The sequence below is a fragment of the Bos indicus genome, chromosome 14 (assembly GCF_029378745.1).
Source record: "Bos indicus isolate NIAB-ARS_2022 breed Sahiwal x Tharparkar chromosome 14, NIAB-ARS_B.indTharparkar_mat_pri_1.0, whole genome shotgun sequence".
Lineage (NCBI taxonomy): Eukaryota > Metazoa > Chordata > Mammalia > Artiodactyla > Bovidae > Bos > Bos indicus.
Genome location: NC_091773.1, coordinates 60276959 through 60301019, shown reverse-complemented (window position 1 = coordinate 60301019; position 24061 = coordinate 60276959). Strand labels below are relative to the sequence as shown.

The following is a 24061-nucleotide window of genomic DNA, read 5'->3' as shown; positions in this document are numbered from 1 at the left end:
TGAACTGACTGACTGACTGAAGCATTAAATTTGACATAGGTCAGGCAGATGCAGATTCAAGATTAGGTTTTCTGCTATTTAAATGTGTAACAATGTATCACCTAGCATGCTGCAGTTCATGGGATCCAGAAGAGGCTGATGCAACTTAGCAACTGAACAGCAACAACTATGTATCCCCTAACATCCCTTGACCTCCTTTTTGTCTTTCCGTCTATAAAATTCAGAGCTTGGATTAAAGTATATCTAAGCCAGCATTTCCATGATTCTTGCCATTTCCTAGTCAAGCCATTTCTTTGTTCACCTCTCTCTGTTTGAAAAGTTTTTTTTCCCCTGGGCTCCCTTAGAGACCTCCTGATAACCCCTAAGGCAGAGCTCAGGTACCTGCAACTCCTATTTCTCCCCTAAAGCTGGCAGGACTCCTCAATCTGCTTCTCCAAATACTTTGCAAGTGTCACTCATAGGATATGCCACATAATGCTTATGTGGCATAAATGATATGTACATAAATGCTTATGTGTTTCCTATTCGACTCTTTTCCCAGTTCTTCACCCTCAAATAGGAATTTGTTGTTATTGTTCAGTCACTCAGTCACATCCCTTTCTTTGCAACTCCATGGACTGCAGCACTCCAGGCTTTCCTGTCCACCACCAACTCCCGGAGATTGCTCAAACTTATGTCCATTGAGTCGGTGATCCCATCCAACCATCCCATCCTTTGTTGCCTAATTCCAGCTCCACAAAGCAGGTATGATGTTTTCAGTCTTTCCTTACTCCTGAGTGCAGTTCCAGCATCAATTAACAGTGAATGCAATTGATTTAATTCTTTTTCCTTTTCTCCCGTTACATATGAGCTTTTTAGAAAATGAAGTAAGAAAGGAAGAGTGACGTTCAAATCATAGCCAGTCAGCAGAGACTGGGTGGCAGCAGTGTGCTGCCATCAGGCAGTTTACACAACTGCTCTGCTCAGCCACGTACATTCAGTCCAAATGGTCACTTTCTGTAGATACAATTCTCCATATCTTATCAGCAGTAGATGGATTTGGCTGAGGTTCCTCTTAGGAGGAAGTTACAGGTAACCTTTCTGAGCTACCTGGATCCATTTAGTAATTTACTTTTAATAAATTGCTTAAATAGAACCTTAGTGGCCTAGAAAGTTAGCACATGTGCCTAAAAGTAAGCAATGTACTCCCTTTTCAGTTATGGGATTAGTCCTTAATGGCCTCTTTAAATCTTAATGACTTCCTCAGAGTGTGGAAGAGCAGTAGTCTTTTATGGTATTCTAACTTAAGCATTTCAAATCAAATCACATATATTTATTGAGCTCTGTGCAAAGCATGGTGCTTAGCTGTGGGGCATACGAAGATGATTAAGATATAGTTGCTATCATTAAGGAAGGTACTATCTTTTTGGGTACACAAGACAAATGTGTGATAAATTAATAATACATAATTTAAATAACAATTTGAGACTTGTTGAAAAGATTCCACAAAGCAGTAAGTGATTAATTGGCAGATTAATTATTCAGACTACGTATAGTAAGCATTCCAGAGAGTGGGAGAACCTTGGGTTATGTAAGGCTTTCTGAAGAAGGAAGTAGTTCAGTTAAACCTTCAAAAATGCCTGGGAAGGGAGAATGAATTTATATTATCTGGGAACGTGAGTAGGAATGCCCTGCTACCTCCTACCTGGTAGGAGAGGTAACACTCTCAGGAAATAGTAGGTGGTGAATTATCTTAGATTTTGTTGTTATCGCAAAACGCCATCTACTACATAGCTTATAACAACAGAAATTTATTTCTTACAGTTTGAGAGGCTGGAAATTCTGAGATTGGGGTGCCAGCATGGTTGGAGACTTCTGGTTGCAGACTTCTCATTATATCCTCACCTGGTGGAGGAGGTGAGGAAGCTCTCTCTAGCCTGTTTTATAAGGTTTTCATCTCATTCATGAGAGCTACCCCTTCATGACCTAATCACCTCCCAAAGGCCCCACCTCCAATACCATCACATTGGGCTTTAGGATTTTACCATATGAATTTGGTGGCAACACAGACATTCAGATCATAGTATAGGTCAAGCACCAGGAAATTTCTGGGAAATAGTTCAGTCTGTAATATAGCATCTGGAGGAAAAGAGCCAACAACATGTGACCTAGTCTTGGCAAGAAGTCAGTATCAAGAGATCTAGTGGAAAGGAGAAAAATGTCAAGATAATTAACCGCACATAGGTAAGAGTTAATTATGCTGCTGCTAAGTCACCTCAGTCATGTCTGACTCTGTGTGACCCCATAGACGGCAGCCCACCAGGCTCCCCCGTCCCTGGGATTCTCCAGGCAAGAACACTGGAGTGGGTTGCCATTTCCTTCTCCAATGCATGAAAGTGAAAAGTGAAAGTGAAGTCGCTCAGTCGGGTCTGACTTAGCAGCCCCATGGACTGCAGCCTACCAGGCTCCTCCGTCCATGGGATTTTCCAGGCAAGAGTACTAGAGTGGGGTGCCGTTGCCTTCTCCGAAGAGTTAATTATAGCAAAGAGAATTAAACAACAGCAATAGTAGCCGCAGTGAACAACAGTTTTTAGGTGTTTGCCAAGGCACAGGCACAGATAAATGGTCTAATCTCATGTATTAATTCCTCAATCCTCACTAATTTATAGATCAGATGCTAATATAATTCCCATTTTACAAATGAAGATATCAAGACATCAAATGATACTTACCAGTCAAATGGCAAAGAAATTCTGCTCACAATTAGTACTGCTACCTGAGCAAAGACTGTCTTGGCAAACTTAATGCCCTAAGGACCTGAGAATTTTAAGTAAGTTGTTAGGAGATGGCTTAATATGTTAATTCAAGGATCTTTACTCTGGCCTGAATCATCCATTCACCATGTGTTCATCAGCCCATAAATTTAAGTTGCAACCACCAGTTCTGCCTGTGCCATTTGGCTAGATTTCTCAGTACTGTTTCACTCAGGCTCTTTTTCTGCCTGTTCTACGTTCTACCCGAGACCCTGCTTTGACTTCTGCTTCTGTGTTGGTTTTGGCCTTAATCTCTCCAGTCTTAAAACTCAATATTTACCAATGGACGCTGACTTGATTACTGTCTTGATTGTTGGTCTGTTGGACTGTCTCAGTAGGAAGTTCTGGTTTCCACTCCAACCCATAATCAGTCTTATGGGATCCAACACTCTCCTTATCCTATATTTCATACAGGCCAATCCTATAGCTTCTTCCTCACTGTTCTCTAAGTGGGGATAGGGTAGGTGGGAATATGCGTGGGTTCAGGCATGAAAAAAATTGATCTGTATTGGGAATCAATGACTTTGCCTAAAGCAGAGGTCTTTCAGGGAACAGAGGGAGACAAGTCTGATTTGTCCATGGAGACTGAGATGGGAAGGGCCCTATTTTGAAATACTTGAAATGTAGCCATTTTTAGCAATAAGATTTAATGTGAAAATAATCATAAAATTAACACAGCAATATATTTTAAATGCCTCAACTCTGTGTTATGTTTGCAAAATTTGAGTCATACGTGGGATCTATTTCAGGCAGATTTTTCTTTCCAGTTTCAAGGAATATACAGCACTTCAGAATATCTTAGATTAATGTTTCTTAAGAGAGGATTCACTGGAATATCAGGCTCAGATAAATAAAATGACAGTTTCTAGGTCATGCCCCTGAATACTAGATCAGAAGCTTTTAGGGGTTGGATGTAGTAGATTTCACCTTTTTAAAATTGATTTTTATTGGAGTATAGTTGCTTTACAATATTGTGCTAGTTTCTACTGTACAGCACAGTGAATCAGTTATACATATATCCCTTTTTTTAGGATTTCCTTCTCATTTCGTCACTACAGAGCACCGAGTAGAGTCTGCTGTGTTGCTGTTTTCACTGTTGTTGGTTCTCACTGTTGTTGTTCAGTCGCTCAGTCGTGTCTGACTCTGCAACCCCACGGACTGCAACATGCCAGGCTTCTTTGTTCTTCACCATTTCCTGGAACTTGCTCAAACTCATGTCCGTTGAGTCGGTGATGCCATCCAACCATCTCATCCTCTGTTGTCCCCTCCTCCTCCTGCCTTCAATCTTTCCCAGCATCAGGGTCTTTTTCAATGAGTAATTTCTTCACATCAGGAGGCCAAAGTATTGGAGTTTCAGCTTCAGCATCAGTCCTTCCAATGAATATTAAGGGTTGATTTCCTTTAGGATTGACTTGTTGGATCTCCTTGCAGTCCAAGGGACTCTCAAGAGTCTTCTCCAACACTGCAGTTCAAAAGCATCAATTCTTTGATGCTCAGCCTTCTTTATAGTCCAACTCTCACATCCATACATGACTACTAGAAAAACCACAGCTTTGACTATATGGACCTTTGTCAGGAAAGCAATGTCCCTGCTTTTTAATATGCTGTCTAGGTTGGTCATAGCTTTTCTGCCAAGGAGCAAGCTTCTTTTCATTTCATGGCTACAGTCACCGTCTGCAGTGATTTTGGAGCCCAAGAAAAAAAAGTCTGTCACTGTTTTCATTGTTTCCCCATCTATTTGCCATGAAGTGATGGGACCGGATGCCTGTTTTTTGAATGTTGAGTTTTAAGCCAGCTTTTTCACTCTCCTCTTTCACCTGCATCAAGAGGCTTTTTAGTTTCTCTTTGCTTTGTGCCATAGGGTGGTGTCATCTGCATATCTGAGGTTATTGATATTTCTTCCGGCAATCTTGATTCCAACTTGTGCTTTATCCAGCCCAGCATTTTTCATGATGTCCTCTGCATATAAGTTAAATAAGCAGGATGACAATATACAGCCTTGACGTACTCCTTTCCCAATTTGGAACCAGTCCATTGTTCCATGTCCAGTTCTAACTATTGCTTCTTGACCTGCATACATATTTCTCAGGAGGCAAGTGAGATGGTCTGGTATTCCCATCTCTTTAAGAATTTTCCACATTTTATTGTGATCCACACAGTCAAAGGCTCTTGGGTTCTCATTAGTCATCAGTTTTTTACAAAGTATCAATAATGTATATGTGTCAATTCCAATCTCCTAATTCTTCCCATCCCACTCTCCTTCCTCCCTTGGTATCCATAAATTTATTCTCTACGTCTGTGTCTCTATTTCTGCTTTGCAAATCAGTTCAGTTCAGTCTCTCAGTCGTGTCCGACTCTTTTTGACACTTTGGACCGCAGCACGCCAGACCTCCCTGTCCATCACCAACTCCCAGAGTTTCCCAAACTTATGTCCTTTGAGTCAGTGATGCCATCCAACCATCCCATCCTCTCTCGTCCCCTTCTCCTCCTGCCTTCAATCTTTTTGAGCATCAGGGTCTTTTCAAATGAGTCACCTCTTCACATCAGGTGTCCAAAGTACTGGAGTTTCCGCTTCAACATCAGTCCTTCCAATGAACACTCAGGACTGATCTCCTTTAGGATGGACTGGTTGGATCTCCTTGCAGTCCAAGGGACTCCCAAGAGTCTTCTCTAGCACTACAGTTTAAAAGCATCAATTCTTCATTGCTCAGCTTTCTTTATAGTCCAACTCTTATATCCATTTTGCAAATAAGATCATCTATACCATTTTCTAGATTCTATATATATGTGTTAATATCGGAGAAGGCAATGGCACCCCACTCCAGTACTCTTGCCTGGAAAATCCCATGGATGGAGGAGCCTGGTGGGTTACAGTCCATGGGGTCGCTAAGAGTCGGACACAACTGAGTCACTTCACTTTCATGCATTGGAGAAGGAAATGGCAACCCACTCCAGTGTTCTTGCCTGGAGAATCCCAGGGACAGGAGAGCCTGGTGGGCTGCCGTCTATGGGGTCGCACAGAGTTGGACACGACTGAAGTGACTTAGCAGTAGCAGTGTTAATATATGATATATGTTTTTCTCTTTCTGGTGATAGTAGACTTTGACTTCTCACCCTAAAGGATTGTTGAGTGCACCAAATTTTTAATTAAAGGAAGACCAATAAATGCATTGGTAACCACACTTTCAGACTTTACAGAAAACAGTTACAGTTTTTGTGAGTCAGTGTGATTCTAATGATAGATTTTGTTTCATTAGAAGTATTGTTACTTGGTATCTCACCACTGTGACTCTGATTTTTTTTTTTTTAATCTCTTTAGCCTTTATCACTGGTATACTCTATTCTCTTACTTTTACCTACTGATTTTTGCTCACTTACGGTTTCTACTACCTTAAAGCTGGTACTGCCTCATGCTTGTGCTTCCTGCCTTTTCTCTGAATTTCGGTCTGCTCTTCTTTTCTTCTCAACTGATGATTTTATCATAGTCCAGGAGAAAGTTGCACAAAGTCTTAAGTCAGAGATTAGGAGATCTGTGCACTAGATAATGCTCATAGTTTTTATTTGCTTTTATTTTCTATCCTCATGAATAATTTTAATATTTGCAGGATTATAGAGGAGATTCAACTGTGATTTATATTTCCCAAGTTATGTAATTAAAATCACATAGTCTATCATGTTTTCCCACCTCTCTCTAAGGCTGCAGATGCCCTGCATTTAAATTCTACAACAGAGATAACCTGATTTATTTTGTTGGTGACTTTCCTACAAAGAACAGCTCTGTTAGAAGAGATCTCATGTCATTTCACATATCCCTTGCCAGCCTCGCCTTTGATTACCCATCCTCGTTCCAATTCACTGCAGCCAGAGGTCACAGGGTCAGCTTTCCTTAAAAATAGAAACTATGGACAGTCAAGAACATAGAACATAAACATCCCTCTCTGATCCATAGCTGCATTAGCTGAGTATTTGGTGATTTGGGGATAGCCTATTTAGTGTGTGTGTGTGTGAGAGAGAGAGAGAGAGAGAGAGAAAATATACCCAAAATACATCGTTTTGCTGATATATCATTGCTTACCTCAAGCATTTGGGTCTACCTGAGGATGGCTCTGGACACAAAAGAAGCTCACGGTTGGCTACCTCACTGGGTATTATTTGTCACCATGTCTTTATAGTAGAAATATATATATTTCTATATATATATATATAGAAATATATATATTTCTATATAGATAAGGCTGCACATATTCCGAGAGTCGCACACTACTACTTCTCTATTTCGTAGAGGCTGGATGCACAATAAAGATTCATGAACCTTTATTTCAAGAGCTAGCTAAAAACAAGACAATAAAGTTGGTTGAAGGATTCCATAGATATCAGAAAAATCCACAGGCCTATAGCTTCTTCAGACCAGGGAATCAATTACATGCTAGGTTCCTTGAGAAACCATGCATTATTATTTATAGCAGGCTTGTCAATTGATTATTATGGACTGTGCTTCAAAAAAATAAGAAGCCTTGATTTATAGGCATCTGTTTTCTCACAGTGGATATGCAATGCTGGTGTCACTGTGTTCACAAGAAAAGAAAAATTATTCAACACATGTCGTGATGGCCATATTATAGGAAAATTTGAATGAATAATTATTTTCCTGAACCCTGGCTATTAAACATATTACATGAAGCATGAAACTTTTATTCAAAAAGAATCACAAACTTTATATTCTGTAAAATTTTTTCTTTTGGCATTATTGAGAATATTTACCAAATACAGAAAGCCCTCAACTATTCACTCAACAAATATTTATCAAGAATCGATTATGTTCCAGACATTATGTGACAGACACTAGCAAGATAAAGTCCCTCTTTCATGGAGCTTACCTCCCAGTGGAGGAGAGTGGGAAAAAATAAGATGATTTCAGATAGCAGAAAGAGGCATGAGGAAAATAGAGTAACGGACAAAAGAGTAAGGGGAATGGGTGAGGGTGGGGTGCTTTAACAGACAGCTACTCTAACTAGAAAGGCCAGGAAAGGATGCTCAAAGGAGATAAAATCTGAGCTGAGACCTGGATGAAGAGCAACAGGCACATTTATTTAATGCTGGAGAAAGTGTATCATTAATACAACACCTCGGTATAAACTACAGGATGTTGTAGGCACACATATGCCCTATGACTTAGAAAATCCTTGCTCAGGTATATACTCAACAGAAATGTCAGAAAGTCTGTGTCTTGTATAATTATGTACAAGGACTACCTGTCTATATATACTTATATACTTAGTAACGATGCTCACATTTATGCTAGCCTCATTAGAGCTCAACACTGAGGGTTTGCCAATGAGATGTGCAACTTTTCTGACTGCTACCGATTTACTGAAAAACGTATTGCTCCAAACACCTACAGTGTTTCACAATCTCAAACTGTGAACAGTTCTAATGTCCACCTGTGCTAGAATGCACACATGAATTGTGTGGAATTCATATTCCATATGATGGAATTCTTTCAATCAATGAAAATGAATGAATTGCACCTACATGTGCATCATGGATGCATTGCACAAGCACAGTGATAAATGAAGGATGCCAGACACAAAAGGACACGTGGTGTGCAATCCCATTTACATAAAGTTCAAAAAGGAGGCGAAGCTAAACACTAGGGTTTAGGGCATGCAAGCTCAGGTGGTTGGATCACTGTGTAAGTCAGCATAGTAGTTATCTCTGAAGGAGGGAGGTTAGTACTCAGCAGTGGACAGGTGGGAGGTTTTGGGGTGCTGGTGGTGTCTGTTGGCTTGCAGAATAATCCCCCTATCCTGACTCTCCATTGACTTGGCTTATAGTTATGTAAGTTTCATTGAACTCCACGTTATTATTTTGTGCATATAGCTGTTTGTTATATTTCACAGAAGAAAAAAAGTCAAAAAGCACAACCTATGCATAATTGAGTACTACTTGTACAAAAGCATGAAAATGAAATCAAAGCATAAATTATTCAAAATATTTTTAAAAGTCTATGAAATTTAAAAATATTAAGGCTTTAAGGTTGCAGTAAAGATGCTTAAACTATGAAATACAAATATGATTTTATCTATAATAGAAAAAATCTTGTTGTCAGGCACTAAGTCACGTCTGACTCTTTGTGACCCCGTGTACTGCAGCACGCTAGTCTCCCCTGTCCTTCGCTATCCCCAGAGTTTGCTCAAATTCATGTTCATTGAGTCAGTGATGCTATCAAAAAATCTTATATTTTATTAATTTTAAATTTGCTACCTCGTTGCTGTTTACCTGTGAAAGATGCTGATCAGTGATTTATTCTTACCTTAAACCACACCAGAAGGTATTCTAACTATTAGGTTAGTGACAGGAACAGAAAGTAATATTTTATATAATACCCTTTATGCTGAGAGTGCCTTAAGGCACTTGACAGCATAAACATTGGTAGTGAATAACCTTGAACAAATTTTGCCTTTATAAAGCTTTTAAAACTCTATACATATCCAATAAGTAAATGTTGGCCAGAATGCAAGGTTTTTGTTACTATTAATATTCATATCCAAGCCTACTAGGGGTGTGTATATAATAAAACACCATGCTGAAATAACAAAGGTCAACAATCAAGAAGAAAGATTTACTGTCTACTTTTCTACTTGGTAATGATGCTCATATTTGTGCTGACATCACGATGGTTATTACTAAGTGCTAGGGGTTGGAATGTGTTATATAATGTTGCTGAAAACTATTTGTTCCTGAATAACTTCATGCTCAACCCACTGTGACACATGGGACTCCCAGGGTGTATAGCCATCTCATAACAAAGGAAAACCTTGCATGTTTTTTCTTTGTTCTGTAATTTCTTTTTTCCTGTGTGTGTGTATGGGCACGTGCATACATGTCTCCACAAAAAAATGTACTGTGTTAATTACAGATCATCACCTAAAGTGATGAAATCTATCAGCAGCCCTTAGCCACACTTAGTCTGTTTCCAACATCTCAAACATCAAGCTCAAAGTTTGCTAAGACAGGGGTGAACTAAATCGTATTAGAAACCCAGGTTCCCTCCAGGACACAAAGGATTGAGATGTCACAAAAATTAGTGTTATATTGTAAAAACCTATGGAGGCAGACTTGTTGGTCCTGAGTGAGGTCCAGTGCTGGTGTAGGTGTAGAAACTTCACTGCTAAAATTATGAGATAAAATTACTACAGGAGTTAAAAAGACTTAAAACTACAGAATTGGCTTGGGTAACATGATAGATGGTTAAAGAACAAAGTTTTTTCTGGAGTCAACGAGACAGTAGACACTAGAACCTACGTATGTGTGTGTGTGTTGGTTGCTCAGTTGTGTCTGACTCTTTGCAACCCTGTGGACTGTAGCCAACCAGGCTGCTCTGTCCATGGAATTTTCCAGGCAAGAATATTGTAGTGGGTTGCCATTTTCTACCCCAGGGGATCTTTCTCCACCAGGGATTTAACTTGTGTCTCCTGCATTGGCTGGTGGATTCCTTACCACTGAGCCACCTACGTCCAGATGGCAGACTTGAGTGGCAGCTGCTAAAACTTCAAGGCAAAGACCCTAGGCCAGAGAAGGCTCGGTGTGGTCTAGCCAGGAGTCTCCGCCAGAGTGGAGGTGGACCAGCCAAATTTATGCCCTTAGAAAAGCAACAGCAGAAGCAAAGGGAGAATTGCTTCAGACCATCTTGGGAAAGGGCTTCTGGGAGGCTGCTATTCTGGGGAAGTGTGGTCCCTGGAGTGGCAGCATTAGCTCACTCTGGGAAATTGTTAGAAGTGCATTTTTTAAGGTCCCTCTCCAGACCTGCTGCGTCAACGTCTCTAAGGATGGGGATCAGCATTTTGTGTTCTAGCGAGTCCTCTAGGTCACCCTGGAGGCTTCCCAGGCGGTGCTAGTGGTAAAGCACCCGCCTGCCAATGCAGGATACATAAGATATGTAGGTTTGATCCCTGGGTGGGGAGGATCCCCTGGAGGAGGGCATGGGATTCCAGTATTCCATGCTATTTCCGATAATCTTGCCTGGAAAATCCCATGGACAGACAGGCCTGGCAGGCCACAGTCCATAGGGTCGCACAGTCAGACATGACCGAAGTGACTTAGCACACACGCTGGATCACTCTCATCAGTGGCAAAGTAGTGGTGACAGCACCAGAGATCAGTGATGATGTCGGGGCCAGTGTGAACCTGATCATGACAAAACAGCACTGCGTTACCTTCTGGAGAAGGAAACCCAGCCTTCATGAATGCTGAGCTGCCATCAGCCTGAGGTAGTTCGGCCTAAATGTGATTTGAGATTAGATCAGATAGAACTCTGGATTCCAGAAGGCAGTCTGGGGGTCTTTTTGAACGTTCTGGAGAGGGGGGATCTGGGAGGAGGAGAGACTGAACACTTTCTGATCTGTGATGAGGTGGTCTCAGTGTTGCAGCACTGGGGGCTGTCTTTTGTACATAAACCTGCAAGGGGAGATATCTAATGTATGCAAGGGGAGATAGCTAATGTGTGCAAGGGAGTATTTTCATTTCTCAATTTACATTTGCAGTCTGTTTTGTTTAAAATGTTAAATCTTGAAACATTTTTATTGATTGACTTGAGATCCTGATTTATGGTACTTCTGACTCCATGTTGGCATCTCTAAGATGGCCTCTGTCTAGTAGGTGTTAGCAAGGAAGGATGGTGCTTGTCTCTGGAAGCAACCACCTTGGCAAAGCGCTCAGGGGAAACATGCTGCCTTTAGTCTCTCGGGAAAATAGAACTGAATTCAGCTTCGTCTTCGGGAAGAAAACTTAATACCCACTACAAGAAAGATGACAGGGCCTGTGTCATGCTTATCTATGGCTTATAAGAGTTAACATTTAAAAAATGCAAAACAGAATGGAACATTATTAAGATCTACTATAAAACACTGCCAAGCTGGGACTAGAGAAGTTTGAGGAAACTGAAGGTATTTATGGACGGTCTTCTCTGACTTGATTTCTAAAGACTTCATGCAATTTCTTTCTCCTCTAAGGAAGACTAAAGGAAAAAATGAATTCTCATACCTTAACTATAAAGCTACCTCTGATGTTAAAAAAAATGCTGTTATGGCTTAGCCTGGCACCATTATTTTGTATTTTACATTCTTATTAATTTCTCTCATTTTCCCGCAACTGAAGAATACATTACGTCATCTCCATATGCAAGGACTGCAGGAAGCTATAGACTTCTCTGCAGAGTTTTTGAAATGGTGGAAACAGTCATGCTCATAAATTGATGGTGCTTAAAATGATCATGAGCTGTAAAATCTTACTTTAATGGTTCTTAGCATATAAATGAGAGCAGAATTTGTTCTGAGCAAGTTATTGCTATACTGCACCATACTCAGTGGGGCTGTTGGATTCCCTTACTTTCTGTGGTTGGCTATATCTCATGGAGTAGAATAAGTTAATAGCATATTTCTTTATATAGTAAAAATCTAGATAGTCTCACAACTAGTAATACTGCATTTTGTTAGAATCATCAACAAACAACAGGTCACAATGGATAATTCTGATTTGAAATGTGGTGGGATTTCAGATCTAGCTAATTGCAGAGTAATGTGAAGTGTTTTCATATATGTCTTCACATGTATCCCCAACCCTAGAGATTTTGATTGAATAGGTCTAGGAAGGAACCTGAGTATTTGAATTAAAAACAGCTCTCAGATGTTTCTATTAGTAACCAGACTTGACAACTCCTGAAGTACTCTATCTGCTATTTATATCCCTCTCTTGCTCTCTATCATCTGTTGATCTATATAGGTGTAGAGATTATATCTAAAACTTGTTCATAACTTTACAGTATTCAAAACATATTCTGAGATAATTACATGAACCAAAAAATAAAAGCTGAGGAAAGCAGGGAAATTTAAGGGCAAAAATCTGAAGCTCAAAGAGATTCTCTTGGTTTGAGGTTGCAGGAATGAGCATCAAACTCATATCTTCTCGTTCCAGAATTTGAGTCTTTTTCTTGTACTCTGTAGGGCTACAATAAAGATTTGCCAGTAGTTCAATGCCATCTTTCTCCTTCAGGAGAGTGTGGACAATCCAAGATCTTGCAACTAGAAGAGGTGGGAGAAGATAGGGAAGAAAAGCCACCACTTTTTTTTTTTTTTTTTTTCAGAATAACCATGCATTCAACAAAGTGATAACCAAGAATATTCAATAGTTATGTTTATATTAGGGATTCTTGATCTGTTCGGTACCAGAATCCCAGAAGATACCTGTGTGGGTTTCAGAAGATCTGTGAACTTTCCAAAGTTATATGTAAAATTTTTTATTTCTGTGTAATTGAAACAGATTTTTTGGGTATTCCAGTCTTCTGCATTCCACATTCTTTTAGTAATGGCATCACCTCATTGATGAGTTATATTCTTTTGGTGTATAACTTCTTCCTTGTTGGAAGCACTCTGGGTAGACTATTAATGAGGGTGTCCCACACTACCAGCCAGGTCTAGGCACATGAAACTTGTTAAACAATCACATTTTCTAATTTGAATAGTGAACCAGGTAACACAAAGCTGAAATCTCTTGGAGTGATTTAGCAGAGATGCCTGAGTAATTCCTAATTTTTAGTCAATTTGTCAGCCTCCCCTCTGTATCTCTGAATTTCCCACATGTTTCTATAAATTATTTTTGTTTGTGTCAAAAGTGGTTCTGGGACGTGCAACTTAAGAGCTCTAGTGAGTGTATAACTTTTTTTTTTTTTAACTGGGGAGAAATTTCAAAACTTTCATTACAACTTCATTTCAGTCAGTGACCTCAAGAAAGCTAGGTATTGCTGGTCTGGAGCAACTGGGAAGGGATTTGGCCCCATTCTAGAAGGTGGTGGTGGGCAGAGGGCTGGAGAGAACTCCATATAGAATTTGAGCGGTGGGAGCAAAATCTCATGGTACCACGTCTTCTTCTGAGGTGGGTTCTTCTTCCGTCATTTAAGGGTTGACACTGACAGCCCTGGTGGCACTTAAGTGAAACAGCTCTTTGCAGAGTCACTTTTTCTTTTCACATCTCCTGCCCCATCCTTATTTTCCATTGGCACATGGTTCTAATTTTCTTCCTTGTATAAGAAGTGTTTCTCTACATCAGTATTTCTCAAAGTGTGGCTAGGGGCCCACCCACATCAGAATCACCTAGGGTCATGAAAAGTCTATATTCTTATGCTTTTCCTGCTGTTACAATGGATGAGCTGTGCCTGTTTCTCTGTAAGGTAACTCTTCCACTTGTGTTTCGGTTTTATCCCTTTTAACCTTCCCAAGAACTGTCATCACAGTTATCCCCCTGAATCTTCTCTATCATCAAATTCTGTCAACTGGATCATTCCCTTTGATATAGAAAAATGTTCTATTAACTCCAGTCCTAAACTATTCTTTAGACTGCTGTTTTCACGTAGCTACTTCCCCACACCTCTGCTTCCCTTTTAACAACCCCCCTTGAAAATCTCTCAGTACTTTCTCTTGTCATTTTTCCCCAATCAGATTCGATCAGGCTTTTGTTCCCACTGTGTGTGCACGTGTGCTAAGTCGCTTCAGTCATGTCTGACTCTTTGCGACCCCATGGACTGTAGCCTGAAGGCCATGAGTTTCTAGACTCGTGGAAGAACTCAGTGAGAAATCAACCTGACGGGAGAAAAAAGACATGAACGAAGACACATGGTCCAGGTTGCAGGGTGGAGAAGGGAGTGGAGTGTCTGCGGGAGCTGACGTTGGAGATTTCAGGGGATGTGGGGAAATGAGATGGGTGTAGTTCAGGCAGAGATGGCAGGAGCTTGGGCCAAGCTTTTCAGGTTGGAGGTGCTTTCTAGAGCTTTTCTGCTCTTGAGTGATCTCTTGATTCCTAACTTGTTGATTCTTAATCAGCTTTTCCACCACAGTCTTTTGAAAGCTGACCTTCAACCCCAGGCTCCTCAGGTCTCTCTCCAGTTTCCATCAGCTCTCTGGGACAAGACCTTCTCTTGGAGTGAGAAAGCCAAGTTGACTGACACGTATGCACTTGGTTCCCTCTCTTCACTTTAAGATGCCTCTAATCTGACTCTTTCTTTGTTGTTTCTATCCTATTTTTGGTATAAAATTTCTTGCTTTTATTTGCCAAGAAATCTTTTCATTTATGGTTCCATTTTTTCCCTACCACTTCTTCAATACCATCTCGACTTCATTTTTTTCTTATAACACTTATCACAATCTCTCACTAGAAAAACTGTCAGTCTAAGAGTCTTTGCCTCCTCACTGCCCTGTCTTCAGCTCTTAGAACAGCAGCTGGCACAAAATAGGTGTCCAATAAATAATTGTTAAATGAACAAATGGGTCTTAGGATCTCAGCACAATTATGTTCAAATGTTTCATGTGAAACAGGATAGAGAAATGAGCATAATTTAATAATTATCATTTCTTAAGGACTTTCTATTTTATACATACAATGTTTTACTTTCTTTCTTTGGGTGTGTTAATGTTTATAATGAACAATAAAGACACTTCCATTTAAAATGAATAAGACAGTATGACTCACTACTCTTCGTCTACTTAGAATGCTCATTTTTCCATGATAGCACATCATTTTCTAAAATTATGTAATACATTTATTTGTTTATTTATCATCTCCCTGTCTTGAATGTCAGCTCCAGAAGAGCAGAGACTTTCTCTAGTTCATGGCTATATCCCGTCTGCCTAGAACATTAATTGACACATAGAAGGTACTTAAATAAATTTTAATTCTCATCTCAAACCCACTGCTGAACCAGAATCTTTGTGATAATACCAATATCTACATTTTAAGTCAATTCGATAGATGATTTTTTTATTTTGTTTTTTAAATTAATTTATTTTTTAATTGAAGGATAATTACTTTACAGAATTTTGTTCTTTTCTGCCAAATATCGACATGAATCAGCCACAGGTATATATATGTCGCCTCCCTCTTGAACTTCCCTCCCACCTCCCTCCACATCCCACCCCTCTAGGTTGTGACAGAGCCCCTGTTTGAGTTCCCTGAGTCATACAGCCAATTCCCATTGCTTTTCTATTTTATATATGGTAATGTAAGTTTACATGTTACTCTCTCCATACATCTCACCCTCTCCTCCCCCACCCCTACCCCACTGGCTGTGTCCATAAGTCCATTCTCGATGTCTGTTTCTCCACTGTTGCCCTGCAAATAAATTCATCAGTACCATCTTTCTAGATTCCATATATATGCATTAGTATACAATATTTATATTTCTGTTTCTGACTTACTTTATGCTGTATAATAGGCTCTAGGTTCATCCACCTCCTAAGAACTGACTCAAATGTGTGACTTTTTATGGCTGAGTAATATTCCATTGTGTATACCTCCACAGCTTATTTATCCATTTATCTGTCAATTAAGTCAATTCCATAGATGATTCTTAAGAGATTTAAAATTTGAAAATCATTTATCAAGATAATCATTACTAGATCAATACATATAGGGCTACCAGATATGCTGAATTTAGATAATGGTCTCTGATTCTATTCTTTTAAACCAAATTGCCTTATTTGACGGAGAAGGCGACGGCACCCCACTCCAGTACTCTTGCCTGGAAAATCCCATGGACAGAGGAACCTGGTAGGCTGCAGTCCATGGGGTCGCAAAGAGTCAGATACGACTGAGCGACTTCACTTTCACTTTTTACTTTCATGCATTGGAGAAGGAAATGGCAACCCACTCCAGTGTTCTTGCCTGGAGAATCCCAGGGACGGGGGAGCCTGGTGGGCTGCCGCCTATGGAGTTGCACAGAGTCAGACACGACTGAAGTGACGCAGCAGCAGCAGCAGCAGCAGCAGCCTTATTTGAAGAACAGATTGAGAAACTGGACAATCTATAAAAGGGTAAGAATAGAAGTGTTTCTTCTCTCCCAAATGGAAGGAACAGTTACCTTCAGCCTTTCTTTTTACACTTATAATTAGTGTGATCACTTTTCTCCTCTTCTATTCAGCTTTTTTTTTTTTTAAACCACAACTGTTGGGTATATAGGTATTGTAAATTACATGAGTCTAACCTACTTGTAAGCTGTGTGAATTTCAAATATTCTTCATTTCATAAGTTAGATGTGTAAAGTATATCACACCTGGGCATAAATAAATCTTGTTAAGAGAAAATTCTGTTAGGAAAGCTTCTTACCTCATTTTGTTCACTTTGGGATCCAAGCATCTATATATGTAACAAGTAGAGATGTTATTTATCACCTTTGTGAAGGTGATAAGGGGAATTTTTGGAGGATTATTCAACTCATAGTCTATAATGACAAGTATTTACAACTTGCTATATATAGGTATGGGCTTCCCCGGTGGTTTGGAGGTAAAGAATCTGCCTCCAATGCAGGAGATGAGGGGTTTGATCCCTGGGTTGGGAAAATCCTCTTGAGAGGGAAATGGAAACCCACTCCAGTATTCTTGTCTGGAAAATCCCATCAACAGAGGAGCCTGGCAGGCTACAATCCACGGGGTTGCAGAAGAGTCAGACATGACTTAATCAGTAAACAACAAATACATAGGTATATATCTCAAAGTAAAAAGATGCTATTGTCAGTCTTTAGCATCTTCTCACTTTGGAAATTGAAATAGCCCTTCTGCCATGCTGAGGGATCAGTCTTGGATTGTCTTCCTTCTGCCCCTTATATGTTTGCTTCTTGAGAGGGACACTTAAGACCTGGTCTCATCTTTTGCTTGTGTCTTTATCTTTTAGTCAAGACTCTTAAGACTTGAACCTCTATCAGAGGGCATATATGGGAAGTTTCAATCCATTTCAATGTATTCTAGAAATTTTTAGTTATGTTTATACGTTTATACTTTTCCACTTTCTACTTGGTGCACCAAAATGAAAATGGACAACCCTTTCATTGGTCAAATGCATGAAAATGGTTGTGATGGTTTTAAAATATGTCTGTAAATTGACACTTTTCCTATCAAGCAGTGAACTCTTATTCTCTTGCCCTATGAAGTGGCCATAGTGACTCACCTCTAAAGGATAGAATGTGGCAGAAGTGACTCTATGTGAAATCTAAGCCAGGTTTCTAGGAAAAGGCCTGATTTTCTCTCTTGAGACACTCGCTTAGGAATCCAGCACCATACTCTGAGGAAGCCTGGATCATGTAGATAGGCCTAGTTGACAGTGTTTATCAAGATCCCAAACAATAAGTCAGCAACAACCACCAGACATGTGAATGAAGAGGCCCTGGAGATGCCTCTGCCTCCAGCCACCATTTGAAGACTGAAGCTCAGCTGGTAAAGAATCCGCCTGCAATGCAGGAGACCCTGATTTGATCCCTGGGTCAGGAAGATCCACTGGAGAAGGGATAGGCTACCCACTCCAGTATTCTTGGGCTTCCCTTGTGGCTCAGCTGGTAAAGAATCAGCCCACAATGCAGGAGAACTGGGATCGATCCCTGGGTTGGGAAAACCCCCTGGAGAGGGAAAGGCTACCCACTCCAATATTGTGGCCTGGAGAATTTCATGGACTGTATAGTCCTTGGGGTCACAAAGAGTCCTACATTACTGAGCGACTTTCACTTTCCAGTCCGTCCTCAGAACTATGAGAGATGATGATGATTGTTGTGGTCTGATACCACTAAATTCGGCTTATTATCTGATCTAGCAATAGATAACTGGGGCAGCCATGACATTCCCTTGGCAAAACTTAACTTTGTGCTGGGCATCTTTTACTTTGTGCAGCCTGTGCCTTTTTCCTTTCTGACATTTACGATGCAAAATGGTAACTCACGTTGAGTAATGTTTTCAGGGGAAGTCAGCCTGAAAGAGAGTTAGGGATCAAAGGAGACAACAGAGTGGCACCGTTTTTCTTCAACATGTGAAGAAGCGACTTAGAAGCTGTGGAGAATTCAGGTGGACAGAGAACTCAGGGGAAAACCATGATGGAAGGAGAGCTGATTGCTGGGCGAGGGCATGACTCTAGCAGGCCGTCTCCCCCTCCTCATTTCACTTCATCCAGTGTTCTCACTGTTGTCCAAACATTCTTTCTAAATCATGAATCCCACCACTAAGCTATTAAAATTCTTAAATCCCCCTGATGCACTGGCTTCAGGACAAAAGCCAAGCTCCTGTGCATGGCACACGAGGATCCTCATGAAGCCCAGCCCTGCCTGTGCTTGTCTCTGTAGCCTCAGGATCCTTCCCTCCCTCCTCCTACACTCTATGCTTCAGTTATGATCATTATGACTGCACCCTCCTCGCATATATGTCTGTCCCTGCTCTTCCTTCTCCTTTGAATGCCTTTCTCCTCCTTTTTTCCATAGTCAATTCCTAGCCATCCTTGACGTTCCGCTTCAGTGTTGTCTTCTTTAATCTGGGTGGCATTACATACACATTCTGTGTATTCTCTGGGCCCCTGTGGTTACCTCTGTCCTAGGGCTTCCTGCATGGAAGTGTCCTTGCCTATCTCCTAATCTGGCTGAGAGCTCCTTGAACCTTGGGGATTTGTCTATTAGAACCTCCAGAGTCCATCAGTCCACCAAACGGCTCATGGCAAACACATTTATGCCATGATGAATGTACTAGAGTGAACAGTGAGTGGGGGCACAATAGAGAAGAATCAGCTGTTGTTTCTAGCGACGAGGAGAGTGTTATGATGATATTTAACATTTGAAATTTGACTACTTAAAAGTTCAGAATAAAGTGAAACACACGAGGTCTCAGCTGTGAAATTGCTTTGAGGTGGACTCTAGATGGGAATAGGATGGGGAAATCAAATGATTACAAATAAACTTTATCACAGTAAACTGACAGAATACATTCTTTGTACCTACAGGTTATTTTTCTTTTTTCACCTTCCAAGTTATATCACACAGAGCATATCTTTTGCAAGTGAATTAAATTTATTTTGTGTCCTATGCAATTGTGTGTGTATGTGAAAAAAAATAAGGGTAATTTTGCAGAGAGATAGAGCTGGTGCTCTGCTAGAGATGCTTATATGGGCTTATAAGAGCCAGTTGTTAAATTTTCAGGAGTCTTGCAAGTCGGTTATTAAACACAGCTTGAAATTAGCCAGGGTAGAAGTATTTACATCCCAGAAGCTAGCAAGTGCTTCGGGTCATAGCTTTTCTCCCTCTCTACCCAGCTGGCTGTTAAACATTGACTAGTTTATCACTAGATGCAGTTCTGTTTAACTCAGTATTTCTATGCTCAAAGACTGCACAAATTATTATATCTTTTGCAACCTTATGAGAGATGAAAGATGACCTAATGAAACCTATTGTGTGTGTGGGCAGATGACAGAGAGAATGAGACTGTCCTCTTAGCATATGATCAAAACTTGAAACATTCAAGCATAATGGAAATATCACCCTGGTTTGGTGTCACAAATGTTTTCTCTATATAGCGTCAGTTTGTGGGGTTGCGTATATTCTCCTGGGATGACTGAAAGAGAAAGAGCTATGTTTTTCTGAAGTGAAACTTTTGGTACTACAATAATCCAAACAATGTCTTCTCTATCTTTAAAAAAAATTACAATAAAATGCTAAATAATTCAGATGTAAACTTATTCTTGAAAAATGTATACATTCCATAAATATTCAGGCTTTCCTAATAGCTCAGTTGGTAAAGAATCTGCCTGCAATGCAGGAGACCTGGGTTCCATCCCTGGGTTGGGAAGATCCTCAGGAAGAGGGAAAGGCTACCCACTCCAATATTTTGGCCTGGAGAACTCCATGGACTGTATAATCCATGGGGTCACAAAGAGTAGGACACAACTGAGAGACTTCCACATAAATATTCATAAATATCCACGCAAATTCATAAATATTTATGCTACATAAATATTCATCGAGTGCCTACAATGCGTGCTGCTGCTGTTGCTGTTGAGTCACTAAGTCCAGTCTGACTCCTTGTGACCCGGTGGACTGGAGTCCGCCAAGCTCCTCTGTCCATGGAATTTCTCAGGCAAGAATACCGGAGTGGGTTGCCATTTCCTTCTTCAAGGGATCTTCCCCCACCCTGGGATGAAACTCACTCTCCTGCTTGGCAGGCAGATTCTTTACCACTGAGCCACCTGGGAAGCCCCACCTGTGATGTGTACAAGAGGCTACAGTCATAAATAGGATGAACACAGGTCTGTGCTTGTGGAATTCACAGTAAAACTGGGGATACAGTCAACAAATAACTAACTAAATTGTATCACATGTTATGAAGAAATCCAGAGGGAAAAGGAGGAAATAAATGTAAAGCTAATAAAGCTCAAGCTTCAGGATATGGTTGGCATTCCCCATGTATATGTAAAGACCAGTTGGAGAGATAGACTTTAGCATGTTTTAATAAAATAAAAGGAAGCCAATAGACTATTACATGAGAAAGAAACTGGTATAAAATGAGGTCGGAGAGTTAGGTGGGAGCAAAGTCACGGAGGGCCCTTGAGAAGGGGTTAAAGACTTTGGACTTTTTCCTAAGTATAATGGGAGGCTCATAAAGAATTTTAAGCTGAGGAGTGACATGTTTTAAAAGATTGCTGGGAACTGGCATGTGGAGAATGGATGGGGGGGCAAGGCACATAAAACATAATGAAAGATGGTGCTGTTGTGAATTGAGAGAGCAAAAGGTTGCCTAGGGGAATGCTAGTGGGATTATTATTATGAAGCCACTTACAGTGGATGTCCTTTTTAATGACCTGGAAGAAGTGATAAAAATAATTTGATTACTCTTGCAGGCAGTAAGAAGGAATTACCCATAAAAGTGGAAAAAGACATAATTTTTAAAGCTCTAGAAAAACTATAACTAGTTAAGAAACAAACCCTATTAATCCTGAAAATTGGGGTGCACATACATAAAGCATCTAAGAATTCTTTGGATCTTGTGGAAAAATGCCTTGTGAACCACAGCACAGCTTGTCCAGTGTTGTTGATTCTGATGGCTCTTTCTTTGGTTGAGCAAAGCAGCTGTTTCTAGCAAGTTCCTACTGCTTTTAAGTTCTATCTCTGCCAGAATGACTCTGATGATCTATAGCAAGAGCCTGCAGGAGGGTAGTCATTCATGTTAAAAATTGGGAACAGCCTCACTCCTGCCATGAAAGAATCAAAAGAGTCCCCTATGGTATCCGTAGTCAACAAGAAGCTCTATAAACAAGATGCTATCCAGAGTGTGCACAGGGCAGCATGGATGGATCTAGAGATTGTCGTACTGAGTGAAGTAAGTCAGACAGAGAAGGAGAAACATTGTATGACACCCCTTATATGTGGAATCTAAAAGGAAATAATGCAGATGAATTTATTTACAAAACAAAGAGATTCATGGACTTAGATCGCCAATTTATGGTTGCAGGGAGAGGGGAGCAGAGGAAGGGACAGTTAGGGAGTTGGGGATGGACATGTACACACTGCTCTATTTAAAATGCATCACCAACAAAGACCTACTGTATAGCACAGGGAACTCTGCTCAATGTTATGTGGCAGCCTGGTTGGGAGATGTGTTTGGGGGAGAATGGATTGATGTATATGTATGGCTGAGACCCTTTGCTGATTGCTTGAAACTATCACAATATTGTTGATTGGCTATACCCTAATACAAAATAAAAAGTTTTTTTTTTTAAAGAGTCTTTACAGAACAGAGAATAAACATAATTATTGAATAACCTAATTGGACTAGAAAGCTTTATATAATATTTACTTCTTCTTATCACAGATGAAGCATGGAAGAGTGATGAAATGCAACAATCCAATGTTCAAGTCCTCAAAATGTGAGTGTTCAGCTTTCATTATGTCCACTGGAGACACATAAAAAAATCTAGCTTGAACTGCTGTGGAAAAAGCATTAAGTTATATCCTTGGAGTATATTCTATTCTGTCCCTCCAAATGAAAGACCATTTACCTTCTGTTATGTAAGTTTAAGTCACACTGACTATAAACTGGCTGCTTCTTGTCTTAATTCCACTTATCAAATCAAACAGAGCAGATGGTCGCCTTAATGCAACCCATTTCATTCAGAGTTACCGACAAATAAACAATACGGTTAGCTTAGCATATAGGGAAATTAATGTGCTGACGACTAGTTATTAGGTTTGCAAACACAGTTTATTAATTTTGATTTTTATGATGATTGCATTTATTACCAGGAGAGTAGAGTAATTGCCAGAGTGAGCAGTGTCCATTTCCACCCTCACCCAAACTAAAAATGTTATTAGTGCTGCTACATTTTCTTTCCCTCAAGTAGAGAGATACATTTAAAAAAATAGGTTATGTCTGAAGATAAATGATATAAAGAATTTGTGATGCTGATGGTGTGTGTGTGGGATATGATGAGATTAGATGCTTGATTGCAAACATGGCTAATACTGCATAATCCCATGGTTTACACATGGACTGAGTTGGGTGAAAGATTTTTCAAATGCTGTAGTGAATTTGCCTCTGAAAAATAGCTTTATTCAGGCTATGTAGATAGATGGAAGGCCATGAAACTACTGAATTGTGTCTCTCGGCGGGTTGGGTTGGCCAGGACCCTCTTGGGGGTCTGGTACTTAATAATGTAACCCAGCGAGAGAGGTGGGGCCCTTGGATTGGTACCGTGGGGGTTACTTTCCAGGTAGTTGTTGCTCAGTTGCTAAGTAGTGTCTGACTCTTTGCGACCCCATGGAGTGCAGCACGCAAGGCTTCCTTGTCTCTCACTGTCTCCCAGCATTGGCTCAAACTCACGTCCATTGAATCGGCAGTGCCATCCAACCATCTCATCCTCTGGTGTACTTTTCAGGTAGTACTCAGTCTAAATTCTTTATAATCCTTGAGTAATGTGTGGGCATGAACGAAGGAGGGACACATGAAGGGAGAGGGACAGAGGAGGCAGGGGAAGAGAGTGCCTAGATAAAAGGCTGCAGAAGCAGACAGCTTTGGAGAGTAAATATTGGAGGAACGTGAAGCCATTTTAAACTCCATAATGTCTAGGTCTCAGTAGGAGCAAATGGAAAGATATATAGGTAAAGCTCTGAAAATAATATCAGAGATAGTAAACCGAAATGTGTGCAAGAGCCAAGCAGATAATGTAAATGTAGACAGAGACCAAGAGGATCCTATAAAGCGTGAAGCAGGCTGCAAGTAAGATATTGGCGTCTTTATTGCCACCAAGCACAACACCCATCAAGTTATGATGCCTTTTAAGATAAAATTTGAGCTAAAAGAAAAGAATGACCCTATATAACACACGGAGGTCGATTTGTGCCCTCTAAGATTCTGTGTTTAGAATTTGGACTTGAGCAATTGTATGCAGTGAGAATTTTCAACAATGACTAGAAAGCCCTGAAATTA

General features: G+C 40.3%; 1 long non-coding RNA gene across 1 annotated transcript in view; it reads left to right on the top strand.

Annotated features, from left to right (window-relative positions):
* Positions 1-556: 556 nt before the first annotated feature.
* Positions 557-24061, top strand: part of LOC139186819 (uncharacterized) — a 112022-nt gene continuing 88517 nt past the window's right edge. The window contains exons 1-2 of the long non-coding RNA XR_011570423.1: positions 557-744; positions 22448-22502. This is a non-coding gene — a long non-coding RNA (uncharacterized lncRNA). The remainder of the gene's footprint in view (positions 745-22447; positions 22503-24061) is intronic.